The sequence below is a fragment of the Staurois parvus genome, unplaced genomic scaffold, assembly GCF_062004578.1.
Source record: "Staurois parvus isolate SC_StPar_1 unplaced genomic scaffold, SC_StPar_1.0 ptg002851l, whole genome shotgun sequence".
In the NCBI taxonomy this organism is placed as follows: domain Eukaryota; kingdom Metazoa; phylum Chordata; class Amphibia; order Anura; family Ranidae; genus Staurois; species Staurois parvus.
The window spans coordinates 46,804-68,822 of NW_028320647.1; the positions used below are offsets into that span (position 1 = coordinate 46,804).

Sequence of the window (22,019 nt, forward strand, 5' to 3'; positions counted from 1 at the left end):
ATTGTCATGTATGATGGTTCACTATCTGCATTTTATATACACACACAGAGTATCTCCCTGAAGTGAACCCCTCCCCCGGACTGTATACAATGTATAATATATATTTTATACATTGTATACAGTCTGGGGGAGGGGGGACTCACTTCTTGGAGATACGGTGTGTATATATATATATATATATATATATACATTGTATACAGTCCGGGGGAGGGGGGACTCACTTCTGGGAGATGCTGTATATATATATACATTGTATACAGTCCGGGGGAGGGGTGTGTATATATATAACTTTTTTTGGTAGATTTGAATTAGCTGCAGTAACTCTGCTACACAGGACACCTATAAAGGTCCCACCTGGGGGGTGGGACCAGCCGGAAGGACTGCAGGACACACATGGTACATTCTAGATGACTAAAAGCAATGCCCCGTGTTGTAGACACAGCCGGCACCATGACTGGGGACGGGCCCTTCGGACTGGGCTGTAGGGTAATGAAGGGGTTAAGTGATGGCAGGAGGGTGAAGGGGCGGGATTTGGATTGTGGTGGCAGAAGATTGGAAGGAGGAAGAAAAAGGAGGGGCCTCCTGCATCATGTGACCTCCCTTGACATACTGGTCACTCAATTGGCCCCCTTCCAATTTTCTGGGATTTGTTGTTATGGATTTGCTTATAACGAAATAAGGAAATGAATATATTAATAAATAATTTTTTTAAAAAAACAAAAACAAAAAAAAAAACAAAGAATACATATATAAATTAAAAAATAAAATAAAAAAAGAAGTGCAGTTTTTTCTTGCAAGACAATGAATAAATAACTATAAAGTGCCTAATTCAGTGACACCTTCTTGTTGTTGGTTCCAGTCCAGTATGTTGGTTGTCACGTGATATTTTTGTCAAAAAAATGGACCGGATGGAATTATTGGCATCTTCTCAGAATTGTAAGAAATAATTGCGTTCCCAGTCTGTGATGTTTCTGTCATTTGTGATTTAACTCCCCCGTATCCATGACCAGGCGCTGACAACATCACACCGACAACCGGGTACAATGGTGACAAATGGCCTCCACCTTTCTGTTGGGTGTCTCTGTGTGCCACATGGAGGAGAGAAAGAGAAGCAAAGAATTATCTGACGATTGGAGAACAGTATTGTGGAAAAGCATGAACAACCTCAAGGTGACAAGTCCATCTCCAGAGATCCTAATGTTCCTGTGTCCACTGTGCACAACATTGTCAGAAAGTTTACAGCCCATGGCACTGTAGCTAATCTCCCTGGACGTGGCCCAAGGAGAAAAATTGATGAAAGATTGCAATGGAGGATTGTTGAAATGGTGGCTAAAAAACCTCCATCGACTTCCCGACAAATCCAAGCTGACCTTCAGGCACCGGGTACAACGGTGTCCACTCCCACTATACATCGCCATCTGAAGGAAAAGGGACGCTATGGTAGGAGACCCAGGAGGACCCCACTGCTGACACAGAAATATGGGAGAAGACCCAGGAGGACCCCACTGCTGACACAGAAATATGGGAGGAGACCCAGGAGGACCCCACCGATGACACAGAAATATGGTAGGAGACCCAGGAGGACCCCACCGCTGACACAGAAATATGGTAGGAGACCCAGGAGGACCCCACCGCTGACACAGAAATATGGGAGGAGACCCAGGAGGACCCCATTGCTGACACAGAAATATGGGAGGAGACCCAGGAGGACCCCACCGCTGACACAGAAATATGGGAGGAGACCCAGGAGGACCCCACTGCTGACACAGAAATATGGTGGGAGACCCAGGAGGACCCCACTGCTGACACAAAAATAAGGGAGGAGACCCAGGAGGACCCCACCGCTGACACAGAAATATGGTGGGCAACCCAGGAGGACCCCACCGCTCACACAGAAATATGGGAGGAGACCCAGGAGGACCCCACTGCTGACACAGAAATATGGGAGGAAACCCAGGAGGACCCCACTGCTGACACAGAAATATGGAGGAGACCCAGGAGGACCCCACCGCCGACACCGAAATATGAGTGGAGACCCAGGAGGACCTCACTGCCGACACAGAAATATGGGAGGAGACCCAGGAGGACCTCACCGCTGACACAGAAATATGGGAGGAGACCCAGGAGGACCCCACCGCTGACACAGAAATATGGGAGGAGACCTAGGAGGACCCCACCGCTGACACAGAAATATGGGAGGAGACCCAGGAGGACCCCACCGATGACACAGAAATATGGTAGGAGACCCAGGAGGACCCCACCGCTGACACAGAAATATGGTAGGAGACCCAGGAGGACCCCACCGATGACACAGAAATATGGTAGGAGACCCAGGAGGACCCCACCGCTGACACAGAAATATGGGAGGAGACCCAGGAGGACCCCACCGCTGACACAGAAATATGGGAGGAGACCCAGGAGGACCCCACCGCTGACACAGAAATATGGGAGGAGACCCAGGAGGACCCCACCGCTGACACAGAAATATGGGAGGAGACCCAGGAGGACCCCACCGCTGACACAGAAATATGGGAGGAGACCCAGGAGGACCCCACCGCTGACACAGAAATATGGGAGGAGACCCAGGAGGACCCCACCGCTGACACAGAAATATGGGAGGAGACCCAGGAGGACCCCACCGCTGACACAGAAATATGGGAGGAGACCCAGGAGGACCCCACCGCTGACACAGAAATATGGGAGAAGCCAGATTGGAGTTTGCCAAAACTTACCTGAGGAAGTCACGATCCTTCTCAAAGAAGGTGCTGGGGACAGACAAAACAAAATGTCAGCTTTTGGTAAATCCCATCATTCTACTGTTATCAGAAAAAGAAATGAGGCCTAAAGAGGAGAATCCAGTCCCTCCAGTCACACATGGTGGGGGGTCACAGTCCCTCCATTCACACATGGTGGGGGGGGGTCACAGTCCCTCCAGTCACACATGGTGGGGGGGTCACAGTCCTTCCAGTCACACATGGTGGGGGGGTCACAGTCCCTCCAGTCACACATGGTGGGGGGTCACAGTCCCTCCAGTCACACATGGTGGGGGGGGTCACAGTCCCTCCAGTCACACATGGTGGGGGGGGGGTCACAGTCCCTCCAGTCACACATGGTGGGGGGGGGTCACAGTCCCTCCTGTCACACATGGTGGGGGGGTCACAGTCCCTCCAGTCACACATGGTGGGGGGGGTCACAGTCCCTCCAGTCACACATGGTGGGGGGGTCACAGTCCTTCCAGTCACACATGGTGGGGAGGTCACAGTCCCTCCAGTCACACATGGTGGGGGGGGTCACAGTCCCTCCAGTCACACATAATGGGGGGGTCACAGTCCCTCCAGTCACACATGGTGGGGGGTCACAGTCCCTCCAGTCACACATGGTGGGGGGTCACAGTCCCTCCATTCACACATGGTGGGGGGGGGTCACAGTCCCTCCAGTCACACATGGTGGGGGGGTCACAGTCCTTCCAGTCACACATGGTGGGGGGGTCACAGTCCCTCCAGTCACACATGGTGGGGGGTCACAGTCCCTCCAGTCACACATGGTGGGGGGGGTCACAGTCCCTCCAGTCACACATGGTGGGGGGGGGGGTCACAGTCCCTCCAGTCACACATGGTGGGGGGGGGTCACAGTCCCTCCTGTCACACATGGTGGGGGGGGTCACAGTCCCTCCAGTCACACATGGTGGGGGGGGTCACAGTCCCTCCAGTCACACATGGTGGGGGGGTCACAGTCCTTCCAGTCACACATGGTGGGGAGGTCACAGTCCCTCCAGTCACACATGGTGGGGGGGGTCACAGTCCCTCCAGTCACACATAATGGGGGGGTCACAGTCCCTCCAGTCACACATGGTGGGGGGTCACAGTCCCTCCAGTCACACATGGTGGGGGGGGTCACAGTCCCTCCAGTCACACATGGTGGGGGGGTCACAGTCCCTCCAGTCACACATGGTGGGGGGGTCACAGTCCCTCCAATCACACATGGTGGGGGGGTCACTGATGTTTTGGGGTGGCTTTGCTGCTTCAGGCACTGGATGTCTTGGCCGTGTACATGGCATTATGACATCTGAAGACTACCAAAGAATTCTGGGGTCCAATGTTGGGTCCGGGGTCAGGAAGTTGGGTCTCCAATGTCAGAGGTCCTGGGTCTTCCAGCAGGACAATGACCCCAAAGCACATGTCACAAAGCCCCCAGAAATGGTGTCAGACAAAGCGCTGGAGAGGACTGAACTGGCCAGCAATGAGTCCAGATCTCCATCCCATAGAGCTCCTGTGGAGAGCAGAGGTGTGGAAATTATTTGGGAATTGTGTGTGAAGCCGTGTGGCAGTGAAGGGGTTAGGTGTAGCGGGCTGGGTCTGGCGTGTGAAGCCGTGTGGCAGTGAAGGGGTTAGGTGTAGCGGGCTGGGTCTGGCGTGTGAAGCCGTGTGGCAGTGAAGGGGTTAGGTGTAGCGGGCTGGGTCTGGCGTGTGAAGCCGTGTGGCAGTGAAGGGGTTAGGTGTAGCCGGCTGGGTCTGGCGTGTGAAGCCGTGTGGCAGTGAAGGGGTTAGGTGTAGCGGGCTGGGTCTGGCGTGTGAAGCCGTGTGGCAGTGAAGGGGTTAGGTGTAGCGGGCTGGGTCTGGCGTGTGAAGCCGTGTGGCAGTGAAGGGGTTAGGCGTAGCGGGCTGGGTCTGGCGTGTGAAGCCGTGTGGCAGTGAAGGGGTTAGGTGTAGCGGGCTGGGTCTGGCGTGTGAAGCCGTGTGGCAGTGAAGGGGTCAGGTGTAGCGGGCTGGGTCTGGCGTGTGAAGCCGTGTGGCAGTGAAGGGGTTAGGTGTAGCGGGCTGGGTCTGGCGTGTGAAGCCGTGTGGCAGTGAAGGGTTAGGTGTAGCGGGCTGGGTCTGGCGTGTGAAGCCGTGTGGCAGTGAAGGGGTTAGGTGTAGCGGGCTGGGTCTGGCGTGTGAAGCCGTGTGGCAGTGAAGGGGTGAGGTGTAGCGGGCTGGGTCTGGCGTGTGAAGCCGTGTGGCAGTGAAGGGGTTAGGTGTAGCGGGCTGGGTCTGGCGTGTGAAGCCGTGTGGCAGTGAAGGGGTCAGGTGTAGCGGGCTGGGTCTGGCGTGTGAAGCCGTGTGGCAGTGAAGGGGTCAGGTGTAGCGGGCTGGGTCTGGCGTGTGAAGCCGTGTGGCAGTGAAGGGGTTAGGTGTAGCGGGCTGGGTCTGGCGTGTGAAGCCGTGTGGCAGTGAAGGGGTTAGGTGTAGCCGGCTGGGTCTGGCGTGTGAAGCCGTGTGGCAGTGAAGGGGTTAGGTGTAGTGGGCTGGGTCTGGCGTGTGAAGCCGTGTGGCAGTGAAGGGGTTAGGTGTAGCGGGCTGGGTCTGGCGTGTGAAGCCGTGTGGCAGTGAAGGGGTTAGGCGTAGCGGGCTGGGTCTGGCGTGTGAAGCCGTGTGGCAGTGAAGGGGTTAGGTGTAGTGGGCTGGGTCTGGCGTGTGAAGCCGTGTGGCAGTGAAGGGGTTAGGTGTAGCGGGCTGGGTCTGGCGTGTGAAGCCGTGTGGCAGTGAAGGGGTTAGGTGTAGCGGGCTGGGTCTGGCGTGTGAAGCCGTGTAGCAGTGAAGGGGTTAGGTGTAGAGGCTGGGTCTGGCGTGTGAAGCCGTGTGGCAGTGAAGGGGTTAGGTGTAGCGGGCTGGGTCTGGCGTGTGAAGCCGTGTGGCAGTGAAGGGGTTAGGTGTAGCGGGCTGGGTCTGGCGTGTGAAGCCGTGTGGCAGTGAAGGGGTTAGGTGTAGCGGGCTGGGTCTGGCGTGTGAAGCCGTGTGGCAGTGAAGGGGTTAGGTGCAGCGGGCTGAGTCTGGCGTGTGAAGCCGTGTGGCAGTGAAGGGGTTAGGTGTAGCGGGCTGGGTCTGGCGTGTGAAGCCGTGTGGCAGTGAAGGGGTTAGGTGTAGCGGGCTGGGTCTGGCGTGTGAAGCCGTGTGGCAGTGAAGGGGTTAGGTGTAGCGGGCTGGGTCTGGCGTGTGAAGCCGTGTGGCAGTGAAGGGGTTAGGTGCAGCGGGCTGAGTCTGGCGTGTGAAGCCGTGTGGCAGTGAAGGGGTTAGGTGTAGCGGGCTGATAATGAAATTAACCCCTCGCCTACCGGGCACTTCTACCCCCTTCCCCCCCAGGCCAATTTTCAGCTTTCAGCGCTGCCGCACTTTGATTGACAATTGCGCGGTTATGCAACATTGTACCCATATGAAATTTTGATCATTTTTTTCTCACAAATAGAGCTTTCTTTTGGTGGTATTTACTCCCCGCTGGGCGCTTTACTTTTTGCGCTATAAATAAAAAAAGTGCAAAAAATTTGAAAAAAAAAAAAGTTTATTTGTTTCTTTTATAAAATTTTTCAAACAGGTATTTTTTCTCCTTCACTGATGTGCGTTGATGAGGCAGCACTGATGGGCACTGATAGGCGGCACTGATGGGCACTGATAGGCAGCACTAAAGGGCACTGATAGGCAGTACTAATGAGGTGGCACGGATAGGCGGCACTAATATGCAGCACTGATAGGCGGCACTGATAGGTGACACTGATGATGGGTACTGATAGACGGCACTGATTGGCATCACTGCTGGGCACTGACTAGCGGCACTGACTGGCACAACCCCTGGGCACTGACTGGTGGCACTGACTGGCAGCACTGCTGGGCTGCACTGGTGGGTGGCACTGGTGGGCAGCACTGGTGGGTGGGCACAGGTGGGTGGCACTGGTGGGCACAGGTGGGTGGGCACAGGTGGGTGGCACTGCTGGGCACATGTAGGTGGCACTGCAGAGTGGCACAGGTGGGTGGGCACAGGTGGGTGGCACTGCTGGGCACATGTAGGTGGCACTGCAGAGTGGCACAGGTGGGGGCACTGCTGGGCACAGGTGGGCGGAGCTAGTGGGTGCACTGCTGGGTGGAACTTGCGGGTGTCACTGCTGGGCACCGATCATCAGGGCACTGATCATCAGTGCCCTGATGATCGGTGCTGATCCTCGCTCTGACAACTGCCGGTTCTCGGCAGTACTTTCCTCACGATCTGACAGCGTGAGGAAAGTGCAGCCGAGAACCGGCACTTGCATTTCCCTGTGATCAGCGTGTCATTGGACACCGCTGATCACGTGGTAAAAGGCCGCTGTGATTGGCCTTTTACCACACCACGTGATCAGCTGTGTCCGTAGGACACAGCGATCACGGAGATCGCCGGGTGCGCGCCCCCTGGGGAGCGCAGGAGAGCGCGTTCTGGGAGGACGTCATATGACGTCCACCCAGAACTGGCCGGCCGCGGTGAAGCCGTCATTCAGCTATGCGCGGTCGGCAAGAGGTTAAATAATAATATAATTACATTAGAATGTATTGTGTATTATACTTTTATTATTATTATTGTTACATAATGAAGTTATTATTATAATTACCTAAATGAATTATATTTATTTATTTTGTCCCGAACCTTCATCCTGACTCCAGCCCTGACATGTGACTTTGGACACATAAAGGTTCCTGCAGCACTTTGATGCGACTTGAGTGACGCAGAGCGGGAAGTCGCACTACATGGACACAACTGCCTCACTTTTCTGTTAGCAAAACAAAAACAAACCGGAACCCCTCATCAGCCGCATCCTGCTAGATCCTCGCCGCGCTCTGCACCGGACGCAGACTATTTCTCCAGAATAATAAATGATCGGAATCTGATACAAAGTATTCCTTATGTCGCGGCTCCAAGCCGGGGATGGAAGGGAAAAAGCCCCCCTACCGGCAAGTGAGAAGAGGGGGGCACGAGTCCCAGCCATTCCTGTGTCAGCCAATACAAGTGAAGGGATGGACGCTGCTCAACCCACCCCAGGAGTCCAGTATTGAGGACCAAGCCAACAGTGGGCGGGGTGAAATGCGTCAATGGGCGTGACCAGAACGGTGGCTGAGACCATTCCTCAGTACTGGAGCCGGATGAGCGGCACCATCCCTTCACCTGCAACCAAGTGTGTTACTACCCCTGCAATGTGCAGAGACCACCCAGATTCCGGTGAGAAATCGAACAGGACAAATGGAGAGGATGAATCTCCCTGACAACTGACAGGGGGTCTCACCCCTCCCCCTCCATCCAACACTGACAGGGGGTCTCACCCCTCCCCCTCCATCCAACACTGACAGGGGGTCTCACCCCTCCCCCTCCATCCAACACTGACAGGGGGTCTCACCCCTCCCCCTCCATCCAACACTGACAGGGGGTCTCATCCCTCCCCCCTCCATCCAACACTGACAAAGGGTCTCACCCCTCCCCCTCCATCCAACACTGACAGGGGGTCTCACCCCTTACCCCCTATCCAACACTGACAGGGGGTCTCATCCCTCCCCCATCATCCAACACTGACAGGGGGTCTCATCCCTCCCCCTCCATCCAACACTGACAGGGGGTCTCATCCCTCCCCCTCCATCCAACATTGATAGGGGGTCTCACCCCTCCCCCTCCATCCAACACTGACAGGGTTCTCATCCCTCCCCCCTCCATCCAACACTGACAGGGGGTCTCACCCCTCCCCCCTCCATCCAACACTGACAGGGGGTCTCATCCCTCCCCCCCTCCATCCAACACTCACAGGGGGTCTCATCCCTCCCCCCTCCATCCAACACCGACAGGGGGTCTCATCCCTCTCCCTCCAACACTGACAGGGGGTCTCATCCCTCCCCCCTCCATCCAACACCGACAGGGGTCTCACCCCTCCCCCTCCATCCAACACTGACAGGTGTAAAACTCCCTGCTAGTATATTCTAGAGACACATGCTCACCAGACAGAGGAGGAAACAGACAAAGTTCCAGTCAGAAAAGCTTTATGGAAGCAGAGAAGGCCAAATAGGTATTTAATGCACTTGTGTGTTCCTCTGTTGTTTAGTAATGCAGGTAGATCTGTGTGTAAAAACTGTTGTGTGTGTTTACTTGTAGTTCCACCGAACTTACGAATCAAGTCACTGTAGAGTAATCATAATCGATACAATCTACCGAACTTAACAAATTAATCTAACATAAGCTAACGAATGTATCGAGATAAGCTATCGAATCATCCCAATGTAATATGAAAGAAACAACCCAATGTATATGAAAGAAACAACCCAATGTAATATGAAAGAAACAACCAAAATGTAATAAGAAACAACCCAATGTAATAAGAAACAACCCAATGTAATATGAAAGAATCAACCCAATGTAATATGAAAGAAACAACCCAATGTAATATGAAAGAAACAACCCAATGTAATATGAAAGAATCAACCCAATGTAATATGAAAGAAACAACCCAATGTAATATGAAAGAAACAACCCAATGTAATATGAAAGAAACAAGCCAATGTAATATGAAAGAAAACAACCAATGTAATATGAAAGAAACAACCAAAATGTAATATGAAAGAAACAACCCAATGTAAGCTGTTATATGAAGAAGATTGAAGTTATTAAAGAAGTTAACTAAAGTATTCGGTTTGCTCTTTAAACCTTCTGCATCCATAGAGCGGCATTGGAGGAATTACAGAGTAAAGTCAGTCTAATCAAACAAAGAAACAGCAATTGCATCATTTTACTAATGCCACAGCGCACAAGGCACCAAAGGGTGCTGCGCCTGCCACACTCCCCCTCCATCCAACACTGACAGGGGGTCTCACCCCTCCCCCTCCATCCATCACTGACAGGGGGTCTCACCCCTTCCCTCCATCCAACACTGACAGGGGGTCTCACCCCTCCCCCTCCATCCATCACTGACAGGGGGTCTCACCCCTCCCCCCTCCATCCAACACTGACAGGTGGTCTCCTCCCTCCCCCCTCCATCCAACACTGACAGGTGGTCTCCTCCCTCCCCCCTCCATCCAACACTGACAGGTGGTCTCCTCTCTCCCCCCTCCATCCAAAACTGACAGGGGGTCTCACCCCTTCCCTCCATCCAACACTGACAGGGGGTCTCATCCCTCCCCCTCCATCCAACACTGACAGGGGGTCTCCTCCCTCCCCCCTCCATCCAACACTGACAGGGGGTCTCACCCCTCCCCCTCCATCCAACACTGACAGGTGGTCTCCTCCCTCCCCCCTCCATCCAACACTGACAGGGGGTCTCACCCCTCCCCCCTCCATCCAACACTGACAGGGGGTCTTACCCCTCCCCTCCATCCAACACTGACAGGGGTCTCTCCATCCCCCCTCCATCCAACACTGACAGGGGGTCTCCTCCCTCCCCCCTCCATCCAACACTGACAGGGGTCTCACCCCTCCCCCTCCATCCATCACTGACAGGGGGTCTCACCCCTCCCCTCCATCCATCACTGACAGGGGGTCTCACCCCTCCCCCTCCATCCAACACTGACATTTGTGATCTGCAGCGGGGTCAATAATAAGTCAATGGCCCCCCAATTGCAGGTTGCAGATGCAGCGGGTCACATGGTGCAGAGTAAGAAGTTCCATGTAATCTGCTTGCAGTGCGTTTCCATAGGCAGTGCTTGGAGGACTATTGGGGCTCCGTACAGAACGGCATGTGACCTGTGCATGACGGATCACACAGCATGCCGTGTCATCCACATCCACATGGACATACATTCCCGTGTCATCCACATGGACATACATTCCCGTGTCATCCACATCCACATGGACATACATTCCCGTGTCATCCACATGGACATACATTCCCGTGTCATCCACATCCACATGGACATACATTCCCGTGTGATTCACATCCGCATGTACATACATTCCCGTGTGATTCACATCCGCATGGACATACATTCCCGTGTGATTCACATCCACATGTACATACATTCCCGTGTGATTCCCATCCGCATGGACATACATTCCCGTGTCATCCACATCCACATGGACATACATTCCCGTGTGATTCACATCCGCATGTACATACATTCCCGTGTGATCCACATCCACATGGACATACATTCCCGTGTGATTCACATCCGCATGTACATACATTCCCGTGTGATTCACATCCGCATGGACATACATTCCCGTGTGATTCACATCCACATGTACATACATTCCCGTGTGATTCACATCCACATGTACATACATTCCCGTGTGATTCACATCCACATGTACATACATTCCCGTGTGATTCACATCCGCATGTACATACATTCCCGTGTGATCCACATCCGCATGGACATACATTCCCGTGTGATCCACATCCGCATGGACATACAGTGGGGCAAAAAAGTATTTAGTCCCCACCAATGGTACAAGTTCTCCCACTTACAAAGATGAGAGAGGCCTGTAATTGGCATCATAGGGAGACCTCAACTATGAGAGACAAAATGAGAAAACAAATCCAGACAATCTCATTGGCTGATCTGGAAAGAATTTATTTGCAAATTATGGTGGAAAATAAGTATTTGGTGACCTACAAACAAGCAAGATTTCTGGCTCTCACAGACCTGGACCTTCTTCTTTAAGAGGCTCCTCTGTCCTGCACTCATTACCTGTATCAATGGCACCTGTTTGAACTTGTTATCAGTATAAAAGACACCTGTCCACAACCTCCAACAGTCACACTCCAAACTCCACTATGGTGAAGACCAAAGAGCTGTGGTACATTCCCAGTTACGACCGAAAGACAACCCAGAATATCCAATATAATGTAACATTCTATTCTATTCTATTCTATTTGTGTTTTGATTCTGCTCTGTCCTCTGTATCTCCAGTGAGGGTATAAACACAATACAAAGGATTACAAAAAACAAACAAAACCCCCCCATAGACAACCCCCCCCCCATAGACAAAACCACCAGATGAGAGCCCTGGTGCCCTACTTGACCCCCCCCCCCAAAAAAATAAAAAATAAAGACAAATTAAACTGCAGAAAATATGAAATCAACAAAACGACCGCTACATGTCTTGTTATTTGCAAAAATAAGTTCCATAAGATGCCACCGATATCAAGACGAAACATCTATTAACCAAATGGATAAATGGGCAGCACTTCCGCCTGGCAGTACTCGGGTTGTCAGTTCAAATCCCAACCATGGCACGTCCTGCCTGGAGTTTGCATGTTCTCCCTGTGCCTGCGTGGGTTTCCTCCCACACTCCAAAGACATGCTGGGAGGTAAATTGGCTCCTGTCTAAATTGGCCCCTAGTATGTGTATGTATGATGGGAGTTAGGGACCTGAGATTGTACGCCTCTCAAGGGTTAGGGACCAGGGGCGGACTGACAACTCATGGGTCCCCCAGGCAATAGGGGATCATGGGGCCCCTGTGTCCTTGCCCAAACTCAAAAAAGCCTATGAAAAAGGTACCAGGGGCATCTCATGGGGCCCCCTACTGACCCCGGGCCCTCGGACAGTGCCAAGTTTCCAGATAGTCAGTCTGCCCCTGTTCCTGTGTGATTCACATCTGCATACATTCCCCGTATGATTCACATCTGCATACATTCCCGTATGATTCACATCTGCATACATTCCCGTATGATTCACATCTGCATACATTCCCGTATGATTCACATCTGCATACATTCCCGTATGATTCACATCTGCATACATTCCCGTATGATTCACATCTGCATACATTCCCATATGATTCACATCTGCATACATTCCCGTATGATTCACATCTGCATACATTCCCGTATGATTCCACATGCACATGCATTCCTGTATGATTCACATGTACATGCAATTCCTAGCATGATCCGGTCCTAAATCCCACAGCACTGGTCACATCCCTGTCCTGCAGGCGCGGTGCGTTTTAAAGTCAATCCCTGCATTCCGCATCAATGTTGCTGTTTAGAAAAACGTTCCAGAAATTCAGCTCCCCATTGTAATGGATGGAAAATCCAACAAAAACATAAAAAACGCACTGTCTTTGCTTTATTTATTTTTTTGCGTCCTATGTCCACTATTGACAGATCAGAAATGCATCCAAAATGCCACAGAAATACATATGTGTTTATGGCATGTAGCCGTGTAGAAGCAGTCTGCCGATCCTACCCGGTCTGCTGAGCTCTCTACATTCCCAGCTACGGCCAAAAGACAACCCAGAATATCCAATATAACTTAACATTCTATTCTATTCTATTCTATTTGTGTTTTGATTCTGCTCTGTCCTCTGTATCTCCAGTGAGGGTATAAACACAATACAAAGGAGTACAAAAAACAAACAAAACCCCCCCATAAGATATAAAGATCGATTTGTATGGAATGCACTCACTGGGTGCGGCTCTGCTGCTGTGTATTCCTGTAAATGAGCTGCACCGATCATAGAATGTGTAACATTTCAGAACTGGTTTCACTTTCCTGTAACTAGAAGAGCCGTCTTCTGTGAAATCACATGACCACTTCTAATTCTCCTGACATTCGCTTGCATCACCCCATGGCCCCTCCCAGCCTGGAATCTACCTCCTGGTCTCAGCCTCCTGCAGCACTCCACTATGGTCCTGGGAGCTGTATTCTGGGGTAGGGCTAGTGTCCTACTTGCCCCCCCCCCCAAAAAAAAAAATTAAAAACAAATTAAACTGCAGAAAATATGAAATCAGCAAAACGACCGCTACATTTCTTTTTATTTGCAAAAATAAGTTCCATAAGATGCCACCAATATCAAGACGAAACATCTATTAACCAAATGGATGAATGGGCAGCACTTCCGCCTGGCAGCACTCGGGTTGCCAGTTCAAATCCCAACCATGGCATGTCCTGCCTGGGGTTTGCATGTTCTCCCTGTGCCTGCGTGGGTTTTCTCTGGGTACTCCGGTTTCCTCCCACACTCCAAAGACATGCTGGGAGGTGAACTGGCTCCTGTTTAAATTGTCCCTAGTATGTGTATGTATGAATGTGAGTCAGGATTGTACGCCCCTCGAGGGTTAGAGACCTTAGATTGTACGCCCCTCGAGGGTTAGGGACCTTAGATTGTACACCCCTTGAGGGTTAGGGACCTTAGATTGTACGCCCCTTGAGGGTTAAGGACCTTAGATTGTACGCCCCTCGAGGGTTAGGGACCTTAGATTGTACACCCCTTGAGGGTTAGGGACCTTAGATTGTACGCCCCTTGAGGGTTAAGGACCTTAGATTGTACGCTCCTCGAGGGTTAGGGACCTTAGATTGGACGCCCCTTGAGGGTTAGGGACCTTAGATTGTACCCCCCTTGAGGGTTAGGGACCTTAGATTGTACGCCCCTTGAGGGTTAGGGACCTTAGATTGTACACCCCTTGAGGGTTAGGGACCTTAGATTGTACGCCCCTTGAGGGTTAAGGACCTTAGATTGTACGCCCCTTGAGGGTTAGGGACCTTAGATTGTACCCCCCTTGAGGGTTAGGGACCTTAGATTGTACGCCCCTCGAGGGTTAGGGACCTTAGATTGTACGCCCCTCGAGGGTTAGGGACCTTAGATTGTACGCCCCTCGAGGGTTAGGGACCTTAGATTGTACCCCCCTCGAGGGTTAGGGACCTTAGATTGTACGCCCCTTGAGGGTTAGGGACCTTAGATTGTACGCCCCTCCAGGGTTAGGGACCTTAGATTGTACGCCCCTCGAGGGTTAGGGACCTTAGATTGTACGCTCCTCGAGGGTTAGGGACCTTAGATTGTACGCCCCTCGAGGGTTAGGGACCTTAGATTGTACGCCTCTCGAGGGTTAGGGACCTTAGATTGTACGCCCCTCGAGGGTTAGGGACCTTAGATTGTACGCCCCTCCAGGGTTAGGAACCTCAGATTGTACGCCCCTCGAGGGTTAGGGACTGGTGTGAATGTACATTATACAGGTGTACCTCAGTTTATAAATGTAATTTGTTCTGCGGGACTTTTTGTATAGCGAAAAAGTCGTAAACCAAAACGCCATTTCCCATTGAAATGCATTGAAAACCAATTAATCCATTCCGGGGGTCAGAAAAAAGTAAATGCTACTAAAATACGACAGGAGTTATCTGATGAAGTCATGCAGTATTTTAGTAGTGACAACCACGTGTTCATGTTCCAGCTGCCAGCGGGGTTCCCCACTGACAGATGAATGTAAAAGAATTGCCGGCAATTAAAAAAATAATTTAAAAAATGGCGTGGGGTCCCCCCCCTCCATCCATTCCAAGCCCTTCTGATGTAGAAGAGATCACCCTTTGAAACGCGTTAGCTTGTACCTCCCTTTTGGATTGACCTTTGACCCTGTGTGCACTCTGGGGATTTTATGCCTGTTTTATCGCTACTCTTGTGAGAATATTTCTTCAATAAAATGATTCATTGTTTACTGAGGGAATGCGCAAGGTTGGTGCGCTCTCTTGTATCCCCTTCTACCATATACAGTATAATGACTCCATACGCCGGAGAAGTTGCATCAGCCTAGTCATGTGACCGATCTCTCCGATAATACAAACTAAGAATGGATCTTTACAGCAAAATGTCTCAATAATGTCGTTTAACCAAAAACCTGCATATTGTATCAATATCAGCAACTTATACAACGTACATCATATACACTCACATACTACTAGAATAGATTCTATTCTGGTCACTACGGACTCCCATGACACCCCACACCATGACACCCCCCACCATGACACCCCACACCATGACACCACACATCATGACACCTTACACCATGACACCCCACACCATGACACCCAACACCATGACACCACACATCATGACACCTTACACCATGACACCCCACACCATGACACCCCCCACCATGACACCCCACATCAGGAAACCCCACACCATGACGCCCCACACCATGACGCCCCACACCAGGACGCCCCACACCATGACACCCCACACCATGACGCCCCACACCATGACGCCTTACACCATGACACCCCACACCAGGACACCCCACACCAGGACACCCCACATCATGACACCTTACACCATGACATCCCACACCAGGACGCCCTACACCATGACGCCCCACACCATGACACCCCACACCATGACACCCCACATCATGACACCCCACACCATGACGCCTTACACCATGAGGCCCCACATCATGACACCCCACACCATGACACCCCACACCATGACACCCCACATCATGACGCCCCACACCATGATGCCCCACACCATGACGCCCCACACCATGACGCCCCACACCAGGACGCCCCACACCAGGACGCCCCACACCATGACACCTTACACCATGACGCCCCACACCATGACACCCCACACCATGACAACCCACACCATGACGCCTTACACCATGACACCCCACACCAGGACGCCCCACACCATGACGCCTTACACCATGACGCCCCACACCAGGACGCCTTACACCATGATGCCCCACACCATGACACCCCACACCAGGACGCCCCACACCATGACACCTTACACCATGACACCTTACACCATGACGCCCCACACCATGACACCCCACACCATGACACCCCACACCATGACACCCCACACCATGAAACCCCACACCATGACGCCTTACACCATGACGCCCCACACCATGACACCCCACACCATGACACCCCACACCATGACACCCCACATCATGAAACCCCACACCATGACGCCTTACACCATGACGCCCCACACCATGACACCCCACACCATGACACCCCACACCATGACACCCCACATCATGAAACCCCACACCATGATGCCTTACACCATGACACCCCACACCATGACGCCTTACACCATGACACCCCACACCATGACGCCTTACACCATGACATCATTGGTTGGTTGAAGGCCAATCACACATATTAATATTAATTAGGATTAATCATAAAAACACCCCCTAGTAAAACACGCCCCTCACACAGATAACCCTTCCCTGAATAATAAACTTAACCCCTTCCTCCCCAGTGCCATTAGTACAGTGTCAGTGGTTTTTTTTTTGTACTGATCACTGTATTGGTGTCACTGGGGATGTCAGTGACCCCAAGTCAGTACCCCCCCCCCCCCCAGTGTCAGAATGCCCGCTGCAGTCCCACCATAAGTCGCTGATCGCCGCCATTATTAGTATAAAAAAAAATTAAAAATCCCAGTATCTTTCCCGCCATTTGTAAACGCTATAACTTTCACGTAAACCAATTAATTTACACGTATTGGGGTTTTGTAGCAGAAACTTATAACAAAATTTGATTTTTAAATTTTTTTTTACTGGACATGTTTTATAGCAAAAAGTCCAAAATATAGTTTTTTTTCCTCAAAATTGTCAGCCTTTTTTTTTATAGCACAAAAAATAAAAACCGCACAGGCGATCAAATACCACCGAAAGAAAGCTCAATTTGTGGGGAAAAAAAGGATGTAAATGTCATGTATGTACCGTATTGCATGACCGCGCAATTGTCCGTTAAACTAGCGCAGCGCTGTATAGCAGAAAAATGTTGTAAATTGCAGTATCTATCCCATAGTTTGTAGACGCTATAACATCACACAAAGCAATCAATATACACGCATTGGGATTTTTTTTACCAAAAACATGGAGCAGAATACATTTTGGTCTAAATTTATAACCTACTTTGAGTTTACTATATATTTTTTTATAGCTGAAAGTAAAAAATATCGTTTTTTTTCAAAATTTTTGGTCGTTTTTTGTTTATAGCGCAAAAAATAAAAAGCGCACAGGTGATCAAATACCACTGAAAGAAAGCTCTATTTGTGTGAAAAAAAGGACGTAAATTTTGTTGGGGTGCAGCGTTGCATGACCGCGCAATTATCAGTTGAAGTAGTGCAGCACTGAGTAGCAAAAAGAGGCGTGGTCATTAAGGGCGGTAAATCCTCTGGAGGGAGAGGGGTTAATGTTTATCACATGGAGGAAGGGGGGGAGCAGTGTCAGTGACATATGGGGGGGCAGAGTCAGTGACATGGGGGGGCAGTGACATGGGGGGCAGTGTTAGTGAATGGGGGGGCAGTGACATGGGGGCAGTCAGTGAAATGGGGGGACAGTGATATTGACATCAGGGAGGACTGTTCTCCCTGATGTCACTATCACTGTCCTCCCCATGTCACTGCCCCCCCATTTCACTGACTGCCCCCTACCATGTCACTGCCACTGTCCTCTCCCCCCCATGTCACTGACACTATCATTGCTCATTGCTACTGCCCCCCCATGTCACTGCCCCCCCATGTCACTGTACCCCCCATGTCACTTCTTGCCATGTCACTGTACCCCCCCGTGTTACTTCTCGCCATGTCACTGTACCCCCCCATGTCACTGCCCCCCATGCCGCTGTACCCCCCCATGTCACTTCTCGCCATGTCACTGTACCCCCCATGTCACTTCTCGCCATGTCACTGTACCCCCCCCATATCACTGCCCCCCATGTCACTGTACCCCCCCATGTCACTTCTTGCCATGTCACTGTACCCCCCCATGTCAGTGCCCCCCATGTCACTGTACCCCCCCATGTCACTTCTCGCCATGTCACTGTACCCCCCCATATCACTGCCCCCCAATGTCACTGTACCCCCCATGTCACTTCTCGCCATGTCACTGTACCCCCCGATGTCACTGTACCCCCCATGTCACTGCCCCCCCATGTCACTGCCCCCCCATGTCACTGTACCCCCCCATGTCACTGCCCCCCCATGTCACTGTACCCCCCCATGTCACTGCCCCCCCATGTCATTGTACCCCCCCATGTCACTTCTCGCCATGTCACTGTACCCCCCCATGTCATTGTACCCCCCATGTCACTTCTCGCCATGTCACTGTACCCCCCCATGTCACTGCCCCCCGATGTCACTGTACCCCCCATGTCACTTCTCGCAATGTCACTGTCCTCTCTCTGATCCCTTACAGTGATCTGCGGGATCAGTGTCAGCGGTGTGCAGCCTGTAAGGGGGTAACTGTGGCAGTTCTGCGCTAAAGGCGGAGATCGGCTTCTCCCTGAACCCGGCACATACGCGGCTCCTTCAGGGGAACACATTTTACCGCCACACCAGCTCGCCGACCAGCTCCTTGACTACCAGATATTCGCTGTAAAAACGCTTATTAACGGTTGTTAAGGATGCCAGCGGCCCCCGCTTAGGGAGGAGAAGCTGGAAAAAAGCTACTAGAAGCATTTAGGAGAGTTTAGGAGTGCTCAGCAATTTTTTTTTTTTTTCCTGTCGGCAATCTCCCCCCCCCCCCTTAAAAAAAATAACTCTACAAAAATACATTTTTTTTCTGCTTTTGAATGCTGAGATGGAAGAACCCTTCCGGCCTTTTTGCACGGACACAGGAGATCTCTCATCAGCTTCTAGGAGCAGATAGGAGTTGTAGTGTTCATGGATCCTCGCATGACGTCCTCATGGAATCCTGGAAGACGTGACGGTGTACTCACCCCTCCGAATGGTGCGACTGGACATAAAACCTGCAGATGGACTGAGCTCCCCGCCCCACTCCGTGTATATATATATATCAGATGTTAGTTTCAGTTTCTGTGTCTCGGGTGACCAACTGACATTCCTCTTCTGCATTCACTTGTCACATATTTCCCTTCAGCATTACATTCACATGGGAGGGTCTGGAGGCGGTACTTAACCCCTTCCAGTCCGGACACTCCCCCCCCTTCCAGTCCGGACACTCCCCCCCCTTCCAGTGCGGACACTTTCCCCCCCCCTTCCAGTCCGGACACTCCCCCCCCCCCCTTCCAGTCCGGACACTTTCCCCCCCTTCCAGTCCGGACGCTTTCCCCCCCTTCCAGTCCGGACACTTTCCCCCCCTTCCAGTCCAGACACTTTCCCCCCCTTCCAGTCCAGACACTTTCCCCCCCTTCCAGTCCAGACACTTTCCCCCCCTTCCAGTCCAGACACTTTCCCCCCCTTCCAGTCCAGACACTTTCCCCCCCTTCCAGTCCGGACGCTTTCCCCCCCTTCCAGTCCGGACACTTTCACCCCTTGCAGTCCAGACACTTTCCCCCCCTTCCAGTCCGGACGCTTTCCCCCCCCTTCCAGTCCGGACGCTTTCCCCCCCTTCCAGTCCGGACGCTTTCCCCCCCTTCCAGTCCAGACACTTTCACCCCCTTCCAGTCCGGACACTTTCACCCCCTTCCAGTCCGGACACTTTCCCCCCCTTCCAGTCCGGACGCTTTCCCCCCCTTCCAGTCCGGACGCTTTCCCCCCCTTCCAGTCCAGACACTCCCCCCCCCTTCCAGTCCAGTCCAGCTGCTACAGACAGGCACAGAGCTGGATCAGGTGAGGACTCCGGGAGGGAGGGGGGTGATACTGGAACTGGGAAATGTTGTACCCACCGGGTGCGACTTGTGATTTTCCGTGTCATGTGACTTGCAAATCTCATGGTAAGTGGCACCCTATTGTCCGCCATTCCAGCGGTCCGATCGGTGCGGTTCTGACTTGGTCTCTTTACTCCACATTCAGCACCTGGGAGCGGACAGAAATGACCAGGACAGGTAATCAGGTATCAGCGCTGATTGTGGGCCCCTACAATGCCATTACAGAGGGGATTCTGGTTTCTCCCTCTTTTGTTTAGTGCTAGTTAGTTCAATCCCAGCGAGATCCCCCCTCCTTCATCCATGGCCGGATCTAGCCAATCTGATCTGGGGGTTCAGTAAAAAAAAGTCAGGGGGAGTAATGTCAACACTGTGTGAGTCACTGAAGGTCTGTCATACGGTGTCACAACTTGGGAAACACTGGTATGTATTAGTGGCCCTATCAGAGGTCTCCTTTATATCAGGTTCCCCCATTAGAGTGCCCCCTTACATCAGGTGTCACCATCAGAGTCCCCCCTTACATCATTGTCCCCATCAGAGTGCCTGCCCCCTTACATCAGGTGTCCCCATCCCTCATCAGAGTGCCCCCTTACATCAGGTGTCCCCATCCCTCATCAGAGTGCCCCCTTACATCAGGTGTCCCCATTAGAGTGCCCCCTAACATCAGGTGTCCCCATCAGAGTGCCCCCTTGCATCAGGTGTCACCATCAGAGTGCCCCCTTACATCAGGTGTCCCAATCAGAGTCCCCCTTACATCAGATATCCCCATCAGAGTGCCCCCTTGCATAAGGTGTCCCGATTGGAGTGCCCCCATACATCAGGTGTCCCCACCAGAGTTTCCCTTTACATCAGGTGTCCCCATCAGAGTTCCCCCTTACATCAGATATCCCCACCAGAGTCCCCCTTACATCAGGTGTCACCATCAGAGTCCCCCTTATATCAGGTGTCCCCATCAGAGTCCCCCTTACATCAGGTGTCACCATCAGAGTCCCCCTTACATCAGGTGTCACCATCAGAGTGCCCCCTTACATCAGGTGTCCCCATCAGAGACCCCCTTACATCAGATATCCCCATCAGAGTCCCCCTTACATCAGAAGTCCCCATCAGAGTCCCCCTTACATCAGATATCCCCATCAGAGTCCCCCTTACATCAGGTGTCCCCATCAGAGTCCCCCTTACATCAGATATCCCCATCAGAGTCCCCCTTACATCAGGTGTCACCATCAGAGTCCCCCTTACATCAGGTGTCACCATCAGAGTCCCCCTTACATCAGGTGTCCCCATCGGAGTGCCCCCTTACATCAACGGTCTGCATCAGACTGGTTCATGGATTAGTAGTGGATACACTCTCAGAGACCTGGGGGGGGCACAGCCTACCCCAGCACCCCCCTAGATCTGGCCTTGGTTTCATCCATGTCCCCCCAGTCAGTGGTAGTACTTTGCAGATGTACAGCTACCCCCATAGGGGTTGTCGATGAATCTGGGTCCTCCTAGAGTCCTGCACAGCCAGGCAATCTGCATCTTCCACACTTGCTTGCATCCAGAGTCAGTAAACCAGTCCTTCAGCTTTTTGTTTTGTATTTTATTGAGGGGATTCAACTGGGATAGGGAAAAGGTGGGGGGGGGCAGGGGCGGACTGACATCTCATGGGGCCCCAGGCAATAGGGGATCAGGGGGCCCCTGTGTCCTTGCCCAAACTCAAAAAAGCCTATGAAAAAGGTACCAGGGGCATCTCATGGGGCCCCTACTGACCCCGGGCCCTTGGGCAGGGCCCGAGTTTCCAAATGGTGAGTCCGCCCCTGGGGGGGGGGGGGGGGTACAGGATGCCCAAGGGAACCGATAACTGAGGACAAACTTCTTAGAACGATTCACAATCTTCTCTCCTCCAGTGAAGTCTTTGTTGGGGAGGT

The 22,019-nt window shown here is 52.1% G+C and overlaps 1 protein-coding gene across 1 annotated transcript in view; it reads right to left on the reverse strand.

The window, feature by feature from the left end:
* LOC149429035 (V-set domain containing T-cell activation inhibitor 1-like) overlaps positions 1 to 19,342 on the reverse strand; it is a 56,119-nt gene extending 36,777 nt beyond the window's left edge. Inside the window, exons 1-3 of the mRNA XM_089666808.1 lie at positions 19,222 to 19,342; positions 2,733 to 2,765; positions 840 to 1,081 (exon numbers count right to left, since the gene is read on the reverse strand). The gene's annotated coding sequence lies outside the window, so the exon portion shown is untranslated. The remainder of the gene's footprint in view (positions 1 to 839; positions 1,082 to 2,732; positions 2,766 to 19,221) is intronic.
* Between the last annotated feature and the right edge of the window lie 2,677 nt (positions 19,343 to 22,019).